This window comes from Hyposmocoma kahamanoa, unplaced genomic scaffold, assembly GCF_003589595.1.
Source record: "Hyposmocoma kahamanoa isolate Upper Pololo Valley unplaced genomic scaffold, ASM358959v1 215, whole genome shotgun sequence".
Taxonomy (NCBI): Eukaryota; Metazoa; Arthropoda; class Insecta; order Lepidoptera; family Cosmopterigidae; genus Hyposmocoma; species Hyposmocoma kahamanoa.
The window spans coordinates 1,287,491-1,304,792 of record NW_020653736.1 but is presented as its reverse complement, the minus strand read 5'-3'; the positions used below and the strand labels follow the sequence as shown (position 1 = coordinate 1,304,792).

General features: G+C 35.8%; 1 long non-coding RNA gene across 1 annotated transcript; it reads left to right on the top strand.

Annotated features, from left to right (window-relative positions):
- The first annotated feature begins 1,044 nt into the window (after window positions 1-1,044).
- LOC113227723 lies at window positions 1,045-17,051 on the top strand. Its single transcript, XR_003310227.1, has 3 exons — window positions 1,045-1,113; window positions 16,403-16,528; window positions 16,945-17,051. It is a non-coding gene; the product is annotated as an uncharacterized LOC113227723 (long non-coding RNA).
- Window positions 17,052-17,302: the final 251 nt, after the last annotated feature.

Below are 17,302 nucleotides of genomic sequence, written 5' to 3'. Positions count from 1 at the left end.
AAGGCCCCTCATTTGCTTCCAAAGCTCCTAATACTCTTTAGGGCCTACTGCCCCCCACTGAGGGGCGGTGGGTACCACTTTGGGAAAATATGATGTAAAGTAACATTTTAAACCGACGTCCGGCATGGAGGTCCCGGGTTTAATTCCCAGGCCGGAATAAATATTTGTATGGCCTACATTTATTTATCTCGTGAGTTTATGTGTAATTTCTGGTTGTTTATGTGCGTATCCATGGCACCCGCGTCACAGGGTTTCTCTAGTGCGGGGTTATGTTAAGTGTGTGCGTTATTATTCTCTCTCCTTCTTCTATCTCCTTTATCTTTGCGACGTGCTGCGTGAAATGCTTGATCTAGTATTCTTATATAAGCTAATTAACAATAAAATTAATAGTCCGCAACTTCTCTCTAAAATACAGTTTAAAATACCCTCTCGTCTACCAAGGTATCACGTAAATCTTTTTCACGCAAAGTATCCTCGGTTCAAATTCTCCGTTTGCTCGATTTGCCAGGCCTGTCAATGCTCTACCTCTTGAAATGGATATCTTCGCAGTCTCATTGCCTCGCTTCAGGAAGTCAATATTGCAGTTTTTGGCATATAAGTGAATATTATTTGTAATGTATATTATATTTATTTTATAATTTAATTTGTTAATACAGTAAACATATGTAATATAAGTACAGTAAAAAAAAAGAACAGTAAATTAATAATACTTGTCTTAACTTTCATATTCTCATCATGGCATGTTCACCTGTAATTGGTTAATCATTTTAACTGTAACACCCTATCGAATGTGTGTAAAATATTGTTGTAACCGAATGTACTAAACGTTGGTGAATTTAAATAAATAAATAAAAATAAATAAATACATTATTAAATGGTTGTTTTTACATACATACATTATTTACCGTAACTTATTTGCTCATCATCATGACCACCATCAGTACAATATTCCTACAGAACTAAATAATTCTCGTAGAATCGTTTCGAGCACAAATGGCAAGTCAGCGCTAACAATGTTCCGTTCAATATATCAACCGGGTACGTGGGCCGGACATGTCGGACCGGATAACCGGCTCAATTTAACAACCTTCCATCGACTGTACTTAGTACGAAGTAAGTACTTTCGACTGTGATATATTATGTAGGAACACGGTTTACTGCTCTGTTAAAATCGTTATAGGTTGTAAATGTCATGGCGCTTAAAATGTATAACTATTTACAGGACAATGGAAATTAACATAAGTAGGTCAGATGGGGAGCTTCTTATATTTTATGTTCGTATTAACAAACATATAAGAAGCTCTACTGCTACATATTTTTGTAGCAGTAGCGCTCCTTGTAAACATCTAATTCGAGTGTACATTTGGAGTATTGCACTCTATGGATGTGAATCATGAACACTGACACAAAGAGATAGGGAAAGATTAGAACCTTTTGAGATATGGTGCTGGAGGAGGATAAAGGGCATAAGTTGGATAGAAAAGAAAAAAAAACCAATGAGAGAGTATTTAGAATGGTAAACGAGAAACGAACCATCCTGAATGCTATAGAGTATAGATAGACGCGGGAAAATTATTGGACATTTGATACGACACGACAACTTCTCTAAGACCATTTTGGAGGGAAAGATCTAGGGGAAGAGGGGAAGAGGTCAACATATACTCTAGCCAAATTCGATGTAGAATGTTTAACAACAAAACGTTGCTAGGCAACCAATGATGGCATAGGAAAACATTTTTTTCAATGCTCATTATTAAGGCTTGCTCTGCCCACGACCTGCTCCCTTAATTTGAATTTAAATAGGTAAGTAGGTAATTGGATTATGTACAAGTAATACTTACGTAGCAAATTATTATAAAGTTTACAAAATACCTATTGATACGTATGATTTAGGAATAAAAATAAGTTTTTGCGTCCTATTAATATTTATTGCTATATGGTAGGTAATGGTAGTTGAAAAGAAGCAAAATTGTAAGATTTTATTTGATATTAATTTACTACATATTATATCATCTAGCATCTATTTCCGATTTTGAACCTGAATTACCACCAGAATTGGAATATTTGCAATCTCTACCTTCAAAACAAAACGTTACTAAGGATGACACAGTTTTACAAATAATTAATTACTGGTCATGTTTATATCATTTTTAGGTGATTTGAAACTTCTGTTGAAGAATATTCGTTATAAACATGGCTACAAGATTTAGTATTATCCATAATCTAGTCGAATTTCGTAGAAAAATTTTGAAATTTTGGTAACTATGAAAGAGCGTGAGATGAAAACCTTAAAACTCATATGTTTTTGTTAGTTGATATTTATTCTACATCGAAATTGGCTAGACTAAATAAAGGAAAAGGCCGGAGTCGTGTCGTATAAGAAGGTCAAGGAGCTGGCTTATAAGAGAGATGACTGGAAGATGCTCCACCGACTAGACTCTTAAGTTTGGTAATGATGGGCGCTCCTTGTGAAAGAGTTCGTCCAGGGAAGTGCTGTCACCTTATCTGTTTCTGCCGTCAAGCAGTAGTATGAGCATCATTGCGTTCCGGTTTTGAAGAGTGCTGGTGGAAGTACAGGCACGTGGGAATTATCAACTTATGTCTCAGTGTGACGGGCGTAGTCAGTCCTGGATTTATAAATAGGCCGTATAGGCCGCGGCCTAGGGGCGGCAGATTTCAGTGGAGACAAAAGTCAAACATGTTCACTGGCTTTCTCACGGTTTTTTATACCTTAAATAAATCCCTATATTTCTATAGGGATTTACAGACTTTAGGGGCGGCCAATCGTGACAAAAAATTCACTGATGATTACAAGAAATAACTCCAAGTACCTAAATATTTAAAGGCTCACGCACGTTATGGCGGGCCGCACTGCACCGCATCGTATAACAATCTGCCGTCCACTAACCGTCAAATAACCGTTTTGAATAGCAAGAAATAGATAACAATGAAAATTAGTTAACGTGTTTGACTGATCGGAACTTACCCTAACGATGCAAAGCTGAAATATCATTAAACATTTTGTTTGTTGAATATTCTGAAAACGGGGTTATGGTTTTTATGATATCTCAAAAAACTATTTTGTCACTTAGCCGCGTCTTGGTTAGCGGACAGCAGCCATAATGTTCCTTAATCACTTTCGTACATTTTATTTATAAAATATAAATATGTCTACCAGTAGGTATATGAGTGCTGAGAAAGGGGCGGCTGGTACTGACTACATGGCCTGGGGCCTAGGGCGGCCAAGACTGCAAATCCGCTACTGGGCGTAGTGCAGTGCCCCTCAGATCTTTGCGATTTACAGCTATCAGTGGCACTGCAACTGTTATGGATAGGTTTATTGCATACCACCAGGCGCATGACTTGTTCGCCTCGTCACTTGCTTATCATAAAATATAACGGCGCGTTATGAGAATAGTTAATTACCGATTATCAAGGTATCGAGTACTTAGTTCATTTGCGAAATCAATTACTGTAGTTTATATTTAGTCAGTTTATCGGCGGCATTGACTTACAATTATATGGACGTCGGGTCCGCGCTAAAAAGTGTCCGAACTTATAGGGCGTTAAAATCGTATACAGAGCGTTTATTCACGCTTTAGTCTTCGTTTGTTCGACTGACAGCGAAGCAAGCAAAATTAGACGGCACTGCGATGACATTACAATTTTAGCTTTTCCATATTCCTTTACATGTCACTAAGTTTAAATAGGTTGACTTGGGACATTTTTTTCGTGGTTTTTGTATTCGACCCGTCGTCCATTTATTTGTAAATCAATGATCGGCGGGGAAGAAGTTTGTCAGAGTGTACTTACAAATCCATTGGCTCTAAATTTAACTATTTTGATGTTATAATTCACAGCGGGGCTTAACGAATTCATAACGAAGAACGTATAGATAAATTATCAAATAATTCCCGAGACAATTAGTGACGAGGAAGTTTGCGTCCACGTTTTCCCTTTCACTTCGGCATATATATAATTTCAAATTCGAGTATACACCAAAATTGCATATTCCGGAAGGTTATATAAAATGTCATTTCTCAACGATTTGCAGAAGTGCATCATTACATAAGAACCGTCTTTTCAACTGTAGACGTAATGTTGAAACCACTAATTCACCTGATATTTTAAAATGGTTCTAATATTTCAGAAACGTAGGCTCAATAACTCACGGAAGTTTCATCGCAATCGGATGAATAATAAAAGAATGAAAACCGGACCAACATGCAAACAAATATTCATTATTATATACATACACACGTGAACACATTTGGAGAAATGCTAATTAGGTTGAATTATGATAACAATGTTCATAATGAACCACTGGGCACATAAACCAGAACGTTTAATTTAAAAAAGAACGACTTCATTCTTTTCATTTCAATTAAACGTTCCCCCGTAGTATGCTGCCTCGATAAAGCTATTATATCCGCTGTCAAATTCGAGTGGCATTTTAAAATTTTATCACAATAGCGAACATGGTGAGCACCGTGACGTCACATTGCATGGCTGCAAGGTCCCAGCTGATTTTAAAACATTTGCACAGTAATTTTATCAACGTGACAATTGAGCGCGACAAACGAGATGAAAAGACATTTTTTGTTTCAAGATTTTCGCGACCATGATATACGCAATTTTATATCGTTGTTCTTCAAAATGTATAACAATAGTTCATTACCAAATAAGCAAACTTAGATTTAACTGAACTAAATATTGTCACGGGGAGGTTCGATGTCACTCTTTTTTAAAATAAAACGTTATGGTATATGTAATCAGTAGTTCATGTGAACTTTGTAACTTTTTTTAGAGTTCCATAAATAATATATCCATGAGTGTAGGTTAAAATAAGATTTAATAACATATTATTTAACAATTAGTCATCATCATAATCATTACTTCAGGACGTCTTCTGGCAGTCATCCAGATTCATCCAGACATCTATCGGTTACCCGCCGCCCTTACCAGGTCATCCGTCTATCTAGTAGGTGGCCGTCACACTGAACGCCTTCCGGTTCGCGGTCTCCATTCAAGAACCTTTCCGCCCCAACGGCCGTCGGTTCTACGAGCTATGTGCTCTGCCCACTGCCACTTCTACTTACTAACCCCTTGAAGTATGTCGGTGACTTTCGTTCTTCTAACGGATCTCCTCATTTCTGATTCGACCTCGTCGAGAACTTGAAGTGACTTTGAACTTTTTTATGAGGTCCATAGTAAGTGACCACGTCTCAGAGCCGAACGTCATCCCTGGCTACACGCACTGCTCGAAAACTTTTGTCTTCAAGGACTGCGGTATTGCGAACGAGAATACGTCCCGGAGGTTCCCGAAAGCTGCCCAACCGAGTCGGATTCAACGACTGACCTCTTCCTCGAAGTTGGCTCTGCCTAATTGGACGACTTGTCCGAGGTAGATATATAACAATTAGTAGTTATGATAAATATTTGAATAATACCCATTTTCGCATAGCAACTGCGATAGAATTAATTGGACATAGTTTATTTGACGACTTCCGTCCTCGAGTGGCTTGCATACCGGTTTTCATGGACACGCCATCTAAAAGTCCCAATTGCGATCCTCAGCCGAATGAATGTAGAAAAACTTACTTTTTATATTGTCCCGGGTCTGGTGTTTGTGGTACCACCGTTGTTTCCGACTTCCATAACACAAGTGCTTAGTTACTTACTTTGGGAAGGAGCAACGTTTGTAATGTTGTTTAAATATATGTACATGATAAATATTTTAAATAAGACCTTGCTGGGTCATTCTCAGGCTAGTTTTCTCTATCTAATTTCGGCGATAATTTTTATTGTTTAAGTATTCTAGAAAATTATTTTCAAGTATTATTTAATATTCGATTATAGCGTCCTGATCTTTAATATTTCAGGATAAATTTAAACATTAAACTATTAAAAACGATCCTACTATACCTTATGTCGATAGATAAATCAATTGACTGATTGGTTTAGTCTTTTTCCTTCCGTATTTTGCTTTTTCTGCACAATAAAGGGTTACAAAAACAACCCTTTCATTCCTTTTAAACACCATTGGCTGATTAATTTGCAGCCCTTTTTGGTGCTAATGGCTTATACAGCGTTATTGCTGACATCATGGCATCTTTACATACAGTTTTAAGTTTCGTTAACAGCTTTTACTAAGCATTTGAGCCTGTTTGTGAGTTGCATATTTTAATAACAATCTACACAACAAGAATTAAAAGTGAGCGGTCATTTTTGACCTTTGTTAATTATTTTTTTTAATGCAAATTGGGAGGCAAACGTGCAGACGAGCTACTTGAAGAGAGGTAGCCTTCATCGCCCATAGACATGTTTTTTTAACCGACTTCAAAAAGAAGGAGAAAGTTCTCAATCCGACTGAATTTTTTTTATGTATATAACGCAACTACTTCGGTATTTTTGAACCGATTTCGATGATTCAATTTTTTTTTTTGGAAAGAGGGTGCATCAATATTGGTCCCATTTAAATTTAAGAGGGATCATGCCAAAAAAGTTTTGACGCTGGCTCCGCCCAAATTTGCGAAACAAATATATGCCTGAAGTTCGCGTGACATGCGACAGGAGATGTTGAATTTTGCGCATTAAAAGTACCAAATTCGTTTTAGCGGAATAACTCTAAAACTAAAGGGATTAAAAAAAAATCCGTAGTAACAGTTCTCGATCATTCATAAATATAATTAATTATCTAATTTTTGTCCTAATAACCTGTAGCGTTTCGAAGATGAATCGAAAAAATGTGAAAATTAGAGGTCATTTCGTGATTTTTATCTATCGAGGAAACTTTATTGTTTTATGTTTCTGATTAGTGTCTATGCTTGAATATATCGTGTAGTTACTCATACAATATTTTATTTTTAACTTTAAAGTGGATATACCCCTCTAAAATCAAATCGAAGATTAGGAATTTTTCCTCTGCTCCCTCTTAAAGAAAATATTCCACCTCTAAGTGTAGCAAACTAGGGGATGACTCCGATTTCCGCACTTTCCGGTAACCGATTTCAACAAAACTTGGCAAATTTAAGTAATTCCACGAACTTTTGAGGTCGGTTTCGTTTTTATAAAAAAGTTATTTACAATACCAAGTGACGGAATGAACAAGACGTGCAGCTGATGGTAAGCGACACGCCTATCCATAACAGTTGCAGTGTCACTCAGAGCTTCAAATCGCAAAGATCTTAGGGGCAGTGCCACTGCGCCCGTCACCCTGGGACATAAGTTGACAAGTCCCATGTGCCTGTAATTTCACCAGTACCCTTCCACTCACATTACTGCTAGGCGGCATAAATAGGTAAGGCGGCAGTACCTCCCTGGACAAACTCTTTCACTTTTGCTTTTAAAAGTCGTGGCTACACCTACGCTTAGTCTCGATTAATATATAATAATAATAATAATAATAATAATAATAATAATAATAATAATAATAATAATAATAATAATTTATTCCCAAAAAAGATTGTATCACAAAATTGAGATAAATGGTAATTAAATACTAGTTGTACAAAGTGATTTGTTCAAACTCTGATCATCCAAACTAGGCACATGCCTGTATCTTGGAAATTAGTGTCCGGCCACATAAATTGAGCTATTGGAGTAAAAATTACAGATATTTTGGGCATTGGTACTAAAAATGGGCAAGGTTTGAAATATTACAAACGAGATTAACAGCAAAATACAAAGGAATTAGGTAAGTGTGTTTGTGTGTGTATGTGTGTATAAGTGTGTGAGTCTATTTGAGTGTGAGTGTCAGTGGGCGTGTATTTTGGAGCGTGTGTGGATGTACGTGTGGGTACGATTAATGCAATAATGAATGCCATTAAATCTTAAGAGTTAACACTACTTTAGATGCAAATAAAATGTATCCCGTACTAATACGCTTCATTTTGCTTGGGTCCAGCGGCGGAGACACCAAAAATGAAATTGAAAAACCCTTTGAAAAATGTATATCGTATAATATACGTATCCTATTAAGTTCAGTTGATATAAAAAATAATAATTGGTATTTGTATTCTTATAAAATTTCGACGTTAAGACGAGGAATCTCGCCATTTTTTTACCGTTAGAGATAATTTGAAATTACGTCTTAAAATACTTTATTCAGAGCTTTCTTTTAAGTTACATAATATTGAATTTGATATTCTAGACCAAAAGGCGAGATTCTTCGCGTCTCAGGTGGCTCATAAAATTTTCTTACCCAGGCTAACAAATTGCGTAGGCTTACGGAATCTAGATCTAATTCTTTCTTCAATAACACTAACTCACAATCGGCAATCTGTCACACCTTCCACACTAGTGTAAAAAAATCTAACAAATGTAGAGTTTTTGTAAGACGAGATCAAATTATTAAACAATTGTTTAAATTTAAATTTACATTCTAAAAATCCTCAAAAATCGAGTTCTTAGGTTTTCGCGATTGTTACACATAGGAAATGAAACTATTTTACCGGATTTAAATCCGAAATAAAAAAAAGTCAACCGTGACCATGGGACCTGTAAAGGGCCCGAAACGTCGGTTTGTTTGAAAAAACAAATACACGCGATTTAAATCCGGAAAAATAGTTTCATTTCCTACTCAAAAATCATTAGAAAATTTGGCTGTGGATTCTCAGGTCGCGATGTGGATACTAAGGCATTAGTTGCAAATACAATTTAAAAAATTCGACGTAAGTTTGTTTTTTTCTATCGCGAAAAATTTTAGGAATCGTGTTTTCACACCGTGAAATTTTAGTTAGTTTGCATTTCAGTAATCAATGTATATATGCGTAATCAACCAAAGCCATTTGAGGTTCTATAGATTCTCAATAAGTCCGCAACATAAACAGCACGGGCGCTCTGTCAACGCAGTAATAGGAAGTCTACCTGAAGATGTTTGTCGCATACATCTTGACGATGCTTTCTAATAAACTTCAGAAGTTAAAAGACATTTAATTACCGGAAAATAACAAGTTAAGTGAAAGTAACATCAAGAAGACAAAGTATAAGCAATATAATTAATAGTTCGTCATTGTTAAAGTGCGCAACTAACCCGGAAAGATCGTATTTTTTACACATGCTTGTGAAAGGTGTGGTTGAACACGTGAACGAAACGATGTATCGTTATGACAATCTGTAATGTTTATTGTCACAATTATGTAGTTATATAATATCGTTATTGAAATAATCAGTTTGTAATTAATAACAATTAATAATTTAAAGAGGAAAGACGTTCGAGATCCAGTATTTCCTGTGATGAAACATTCCAAGCAGACATATGAATGCAGTACTAATTATTATGTTTAATGGTTTCCAATTACCTTTTTTTTTCAGGTTTCCCTTGTTTACATAATATTTAAACAAAAGTAGGTACATTTAACATGATTGTGTGAACAAGATCAAACAAGTTTTTACTTAATTAATAAAATTAAATTTTAAGTAATGACTTCATATAAAATTTTAATTGAATAAAAAAATATATTATTAAATTGGAATGTTTTATTATTTCCATTAACATTAGACATAACTGATGTATGACTTTACCATCTCAGTCACCCGTGATCATGGAACCTGTAAAGGGCCCGTAATGTTGGTTTACGCTACGCTGTAATACGAGTTGTCAGCTTATGTCTCAGGGTGAAGGCCACAGCGGCATTGCCCGTAAGATCTTTGCGATTAAAAGCTCTGAGTGGCACTGCAACTGTTGTTGATAGGCGTGTCGTTTACTACCAGGCGCACGACTTGTCCGTCTCGTCACTTGGTGTTGTAAAAAGAACATTTTACTAATAATATAATGATGGGTTACCTATCAGGAGTCAAATAGGAGAAACGCGTGCTCGAATTTTCATAACTTCGAAAGTTATTCTGAGAGGAAAATGTTTTTTCTTTTAAAGCTAACTTAACCTAACCTAATCGTGTCTTTGCGATAAACATTCAACATTATCCTAAAAGAATAACGGTTTCGTTATAATTCGGTATGTAATGAAAATTCAAACGTTGTGATGGTTACCCACTTTATATTGTGCCAGTTGCGGTAACAAAAGGGTCACTTAGGCTGCTAACATTATTTTCTGTATGTTTGCAATTAATGCGTGACGTTGGTAACGACTTCACGCATCAACTGTCGAGAACGACTTCATTCGCTTAATGCGTGTAGTCGTTATCAACATAATGCAGTCAAGGTCTCGGCTATATGAAGTTGATTACGACTTCACGCGTTCAGTTAGCAACCTAACTCAGTATTTGCAAGTAAATGCATTGCGCTCCCGGCACTGATTTTCAGTTAGAACCCTAAGTGTCACGTAACAACATACGCAATAATAATTAACGGTTAATATACCTACATAAAACAACTAATATGATCACAAAAATGTTATTGTTGTACCATTTTTTTTATATTAACCGCTCACGCGATGCGCTCCTCCTACCGCAAAATGGCGGCTATTTGGTTTCGCAAAATAGAAAAGGATTCAGTTTAAATACAAGTTTGTATAAATAAAAATTATTATTCTGCATTGCTAAATAAATACCCTCCGTACTACCAACAAAAACATCTCAAATAAAATGCAGTAATACACCGCAAATCCTGCACTTAAAAAGCACTAATGAAATTTTTGGTGTACTTGGATAAATATGATAATATTCCGTTTGAGTGGTTCTCACGTTTACCATGAAATTACTCCTAAAAGCATAGTTTATAAACATTTATATTCAGGGTAAACTTAAAAAACGCTACTTACGTTATGTTTTCAATAAATAAACAGCGAAATCATCAGCCCAAACAATAACACACACGATTGTCGTGACGTATTTTTGAAGTGGTTTATTTTTTTTCAATGACAGACCCAGGCATTAAAAACTTTATGGTTTGCTAGAGTAGTTACCGAAATAGCAATTAATATTAGTTCTTTTACCTGTTATAACTTCGATATCCGATAAATCGGTATAAAATCATCACCGTCACCTCTAGGTGTGGTATGCGTCTACGGCTGCATGTATCGCGTGAGCGGCTAAGTGACAGAACGGACAAGTCGTGCTGGTGTTAAGCGTCATGCCTGTCTATAACATTTGCATTGCCGCTGTCACCCTGAGACATAAGGTGAAAAGCCTCGTGTGTCTATCATTTCACCAGAACTCTTACCCTTCAAATCCGGAACGCAGTAATGCTCGCATTATTGCTTGGCGGCAGAAATAGATAAGGTGGCAGTATTACTCTGGACGAACTTTCACAAGGAGCTCTACTGCTCTACGTGTCAAATTAATATCTAAATATTAGAAACAAAACTATTTCCGAATCTAAATTGTGTTCGTTGGTCGTTCGTTACAGATCCCAAGGTAAGTCAACCGTGACCAGAAATACTTTCAATTCAATGTAATGTAAATATTGTTATGCTCTGGGTAAATGCCACCGACATTGATACAATCTTTGAGATGACTGCTGTTAGGGCAATTTGCAAACAAGACCAAAGAGTGTCTCTGAGAGATAACATTGAAGGAATTAGTCTTCTTACACTGTAGTCACTATATCTGCAATAAAAAATCCGACTATACTTAATGTACCTTCAAAATGACTATTATGGTTATGACGTCTTTTTTTAACCGACTTCGACTGTATTTTTTGTGTGTGTATGTTACGCGATGACTCCGGCATTTGGCAACTAAGGGTGGCAAACTAGGGGATGAATCCGGTTTCATGCACTAAATAGATGTTATTCCACGAACTTATGAGGTGGGTTTTTTGTTGTAAGAAAGTTATGATTTTTTATGACACCAAATGACGAGACAAACAAATCGTGCACCTGATGTTAAGAGACACTCCTGTTAAGCGTGTGCTTACGTACATTTTAGTATATTTAAATATACCTAAATAAACTTATGCTTAGTAATAAATATAAATATGTATATAACAATAATGTATCCTCATTTTTCAAGATAGGTTAAGATTTCATAAGATTCCCATCCGGTAAAATATTATTTGTTTCTAACAAATGTTTAGCGAAATTGGACCTATCTAAGTGCTTATGCCTAAACGCAGAAACATGCTCTTTATATCTAGTTATAAAGTTATCTAGTTAAGTGTTTGTAACAGTCACGCCCTGTTTGTAACCAAACCCAGTACGTAAAATAATAAAAAATCTTTTACATAACAGAAGTTCATTTATTTCAATAAAACAAATTTCTTTTTTTACGTTCGCGAGTGTATAAATATTGGCTTTGCTTTGACAAGGTTAAACAAGGGGAGCCCCTGGGATGTAGGGGGAGCTTTAGGGGTCAAAGGAGAAATTAAATGGAAAATAAATACGCAGGAGTTAAAGAAAAACCGCATTTAGTATAATCAAAATGTTATCATTTAAACAAATATTATAAAACTGACTCCGTGGCTGAATAGTTTGCGTGAATGCCACACAGGTCCCAGGTTCGATACGGCCGGGAGAAATATCATACGGCCTCTATTTATTTCTCTCGTGAGTTTGGATGTAATTTGTGATTGTCTATATGTGTGTCTATGGCACCCGCGACACAGGGTTTCCCCAGTGCGGCGCTATGTTGAATGTGTGCGTTATTATTATTATTATAAAAGGAACTCTGCTGTAGGTTTTAATGCCTAAACCGGTGGACCAATTTTGGTGTATTTTGGTATAGAGATAGATGCGACTTATGTCTTAGGGTGACGGCCGTAGTGGCAGTGTCTCTCAAGTGAGGTCAGCTTGGTTCAATTTTTTCCCGTACTAATATGGTTTATTTTGTTTGTGTTGAGCGGTAGGGACACTGGCTTTATATATTACCAAGTGCCGGGACAATGAAATAGTCCGCCTGGTGGTAAGCAAAGTCAAAGATCATTTATTCAATAGGTAAAATAAATTTACACTTGAAAACGTCACATTTACATTACATTACATTAAGCTACAGCTCGTTCACTACACTGATTTCCCTGAGAAGAACGAGCAAGAAACTCTAGGGATTATTCTTTTCAAATAAGCTTAAGTGCTATGGAATATAATTTGAATCAAATTTGTGTGGATTCTGAAGCCGTGTCGTCTTTTCATACATCTTTATCTAACACGTAGTCTTCAATTTTGTAATATGACTTTTCAAACAAAATATTTTTAATGTAGTTTTTAAAGCGACACGCCTTAACAATTGCAGTGACACTCAGAGCTTTAAATCGCAAAGATCTGAGGGGCATTGCCGCTGCGCCTGTCACCCTGGGACCCTTACCCTCACATTACTGCTAGGCGGCAGAAATAGGTAAGGCGGCAGTACCTCGCTGGACAAACTCTTTCACTTTTGCTATTAAAAGTCGTGGCTACACGTACACTTAGTCTCGATTAATGCCATTAAACCTTCAGAGTCGATATTACTTAGCTCGTATTCGAGAAATTTTCGAGATTCGAGAAGTTTTGCCCGTATTAATACGGTTTCTTTTACTTGAATCGAACGACAGGGACACTGGCTTTATTTCAGAATTGATTTTTTTTTTATTTGATTTTTTTTTGGAAAAATGTATACCGTACAGTATACGTCTTCTATTTAGTTCAGTTGATATAAAAAAAATCATTGGTGTATGTAAAGTACCTATTGATTGCAGCGGTTTTCTTATAAAGTTAGTGTTTTTTTTATTTCGTGAAAATGCGTATACTCAATTTTATTAAATATTTTTTCCAAAATTCAACACTTTCAATGTTATACGGAATCAACCAAAGGCATTTGAGGTTTTATAGACTTAAAGATCTTAGTGACGTTGCAACTGCTATGGACAAGCATGTCGCTTCACACCAGGTGGACGACTTATTCGCCCTGTCATTTAATCGAAACTAATATTATAAATACGAAATGAAATTAAATAAAATGACACAAATAACCTTAAATGGGGATGAAATTTTTTTATGGAGAACCAATCATTTTTCACGTGACGCATCTGAACTTCTCTATCTATTATCTATTACATTACATGGGGGAATCGGAAACCTTAGAAGATACAAATCTTAGAAACCATTAAGTCTTTTTTCGTGAAAACAATTTTGGTATAGTAAATTTTTTGGTCAAGCGTGAGTTGTTCATAAATTATTTTTTTTATTGTGCTAATCGACTCAGTTTCATAAAGGGATCATTTCAATGTATAGGAAGAAAAAAATCGGGATAGCCGAAGTTGGTCAAATATCATAAAATATTTTTCATACAAAACCAATATTTTTTTTTAATGCTAATAGAAGTAATAGACTCAGTTTCTTATAAGTATGATTTCATTGTACGAAAAGAAAAAAATCGGGACAGCAGAAGTTGGTCAAATTTAATAAAAATTCTTTTTCATACAAAATCAATAAAATTTACAAATTTTTTTTAATGCTGATAGATGCAATATCTTATAATAATATTTTTTATTGTACTGGAAAAAAATAATCGGAACAGCAGAAGTTGGTCAAATTTGATAAAATGTTGTTCAGGACTCGTTCTATCCATTTTTCTATATATTCATACTTCTAACTCCCTGGTTTTGCGTCGAGGGTTGAAAACCATTATGTATGCCAATTACGATGTTGATTACGCTATGATAATATTTATAATCTATCTGTGGATCTGTCTAAAATCCTGTGTTGTAAAATGTTCAACCCAGACATAAAATATTTGATCAATTTCTTCCGACTGCGATGAAATGAAATTTTTATGTTAATTCTGACATGGTAATGGCGGATGGTAAATTGTTCATATTTTATTAGATACTGAGATCACACTCTTTTTTGACCAACAACGAAAAAGCAGAAGTATTGACACTGACAAATATCGCGTCCTTGTTGTAATTAAGCCAAATAAGCAATTATTTTTTTAATATAGACGATAACTCCGGTATTTGTGAACCGATTTTCATGATTCTTTTTTGTTGGAAAGGGGGTACTTCCGTAGTGGTCCCATTTCATTTTGAAGAAAATCATCTACCTCGAAGGGTGGCACGCATGAAGATTCACTTTTATAAATAGCGCCTAACTTTAATTTAGGAGCAATTACTTTAGTGGTTGATTTTGCTATTTCTTCCATTCAAGGCGTTTTTCTCTCAATATTCTTTGAGTAGTGTCGTAGTGAGAACCTATTTTTATTATCTCCAGCGTCAAGTCCTGTATAGTGGCGAACTAGGGGATATTTCAATAAAACTTAGCTAATAGACGTAATTCCACGTACTTTTGAGGTCGGTTTTTTTAGTACTCTGTACTGAGATTATTATTATAATATCAAATGACGGGACGAACATGTCGTGCGCCTGATGGTAAGCTGCACGTCTGTCCATAACATTTGCAGTGCCATTTAGAGCGTTAAGTTCCAAAGATCTGAGGGGTACTGACACTGCGCCCGACACCCTGAGACATAAGTTGACAAGTCCCATGTGCCTGCAATTTCACCAACACCTTTACCCTTCAAAACCGGAAAACAGTAATGCTGACATTACAGCTTGGTGGTAGAAATAGATAAGGTAGCAGTACTTCCCTGGACGAACTCTTTCACAAGGAGCTCTACTGCTACTAACAACGACGACTTTTCTGGAGTTAGGTTTAAAGATTCTACAAAATATATAAATTGGTCACTATTTTTATTTATGCTGAGAGCTGCAATAACGTTTGTACGAATTTTCATTACACCGAAAACCGAATTATAACGAAACCATTGTTCTTTCAGGATTGGATGTTTATCGCAGACACGATTAGGTTCGGTTAAGTTAGGTTGAAAAGAAAAAAACATTTTCCTGTCATACTTAGTTTCGAGGTTATGAAAATTCAACCAAACGTTATTTCTGGAAAATGTCATTTCGGACTTCTTTGACTTTTAATGAGGCTTACAACTTCTGTGGTTTTTCTTCTTTTTTTATGTTTAAATATTATAAGTTAGGTAAATTTTGCACCCAGATTCCTTATTATATTTTTACTTCTGAGGATCTTTAATTGGGTCTCAGTTTTTATTAATATTATTTATATTAAATGAGTAAAAGAAATTGGATTTCTGCGAAGTTTCCTTTTGTTACATTCGTCGATAAAAGAGTGGTGACTTTTCTTAATGTCTTCATTTCATGTAAGATAAAACATTAAATACTGTAATTTGTAGGTTTAAAGGACAATAAATGTAAACTTATGCTAATAAAAAACTTCATTTCAGAGCAACACAATAAGTTCCGATGTCCCGTTCCCGACAACCCTGAGACATTGTGTTATATAAATAAATTAATTAAATAAATAGACACAAACACTTAGAAAAAAATCCTTCGATCCAGCTGGATTCGAACCAACATCTTCTAGCAAACCGTGCCATTGTTCCATTATTTTTATAACTTTCATTATGATAAAAGCGCTTTTGACTTTACTATACCATATATCAGTTTAAAAATGACGGGGTGTGACAATTCTTCTTTGTATATTCTTTTACACATGACGGGCAGATAACTCCACCTGATTTTAAATGGAAAGGGGTATCCAAACGCGAAGGAAAACAGTGCAGTGTTCATGCAGTCGCTGCCCTCCTAGCCATCTCCATCCTGGATGCCCACAAGATGCCTCTTCGCGTGGTGAGTAATAATAATAATAACGCACACACTCAACATAGCCCCGCACTAGGGAAACCCTGTGTCGCGGGTACCATGGACACACACATAGACAACCACAAATTACACCCAAACTCACGAGAGAAATAAATGTAGGCCATACAAATATTTCTCCCGGCCCGGGAATCGAACCCGGGGACCTCTGCGTGGCAGTCCGGTATGGTAACCATTCGGCCACGGAGGTAGTTAACATAGTAATGTATATAAATATAAATTAACATAGCCCTTTATTGGCATAATTTTATTTTTATGCCAATATAGGCGACATACCAATATTTTTTGGCGGCAGAAAAAAACTTGCTCTAATCCGACTGAAAATCGGTGTGTGGGTGTTTGATAATAATTGGCAGTAAAAATATATTTTTGCAATTTTTAAATAGCAACGCCGTAGGAGGTCCATCGGAGAGCGAAGCCCGAAGCGTCCGCACTCCACCGTACGTAGATAGTGTATGGAGGCTCTGTACAAGATCTCGCAATTGTTAAAAATGTAAAGAATACTTCCCGATGTAGTAATAATATAATTTCTTATTTTTGACTAAAGTCTGCTTTGTCTAGAACTAGCTCACAAAAAATTTGTTTCATTTTGGGTTCAATACTTATCTTGTAATTGGACATAGTTAAGCAAAAACGATCCAATCCACAAAATTATCAAAAAATGAGTTGTGTACCAAACGTGTGTGTTATGTATCAAACGGTTCCTAAAGTCTAACCTCTTAGATCAGCAAAAAAAACCATCAT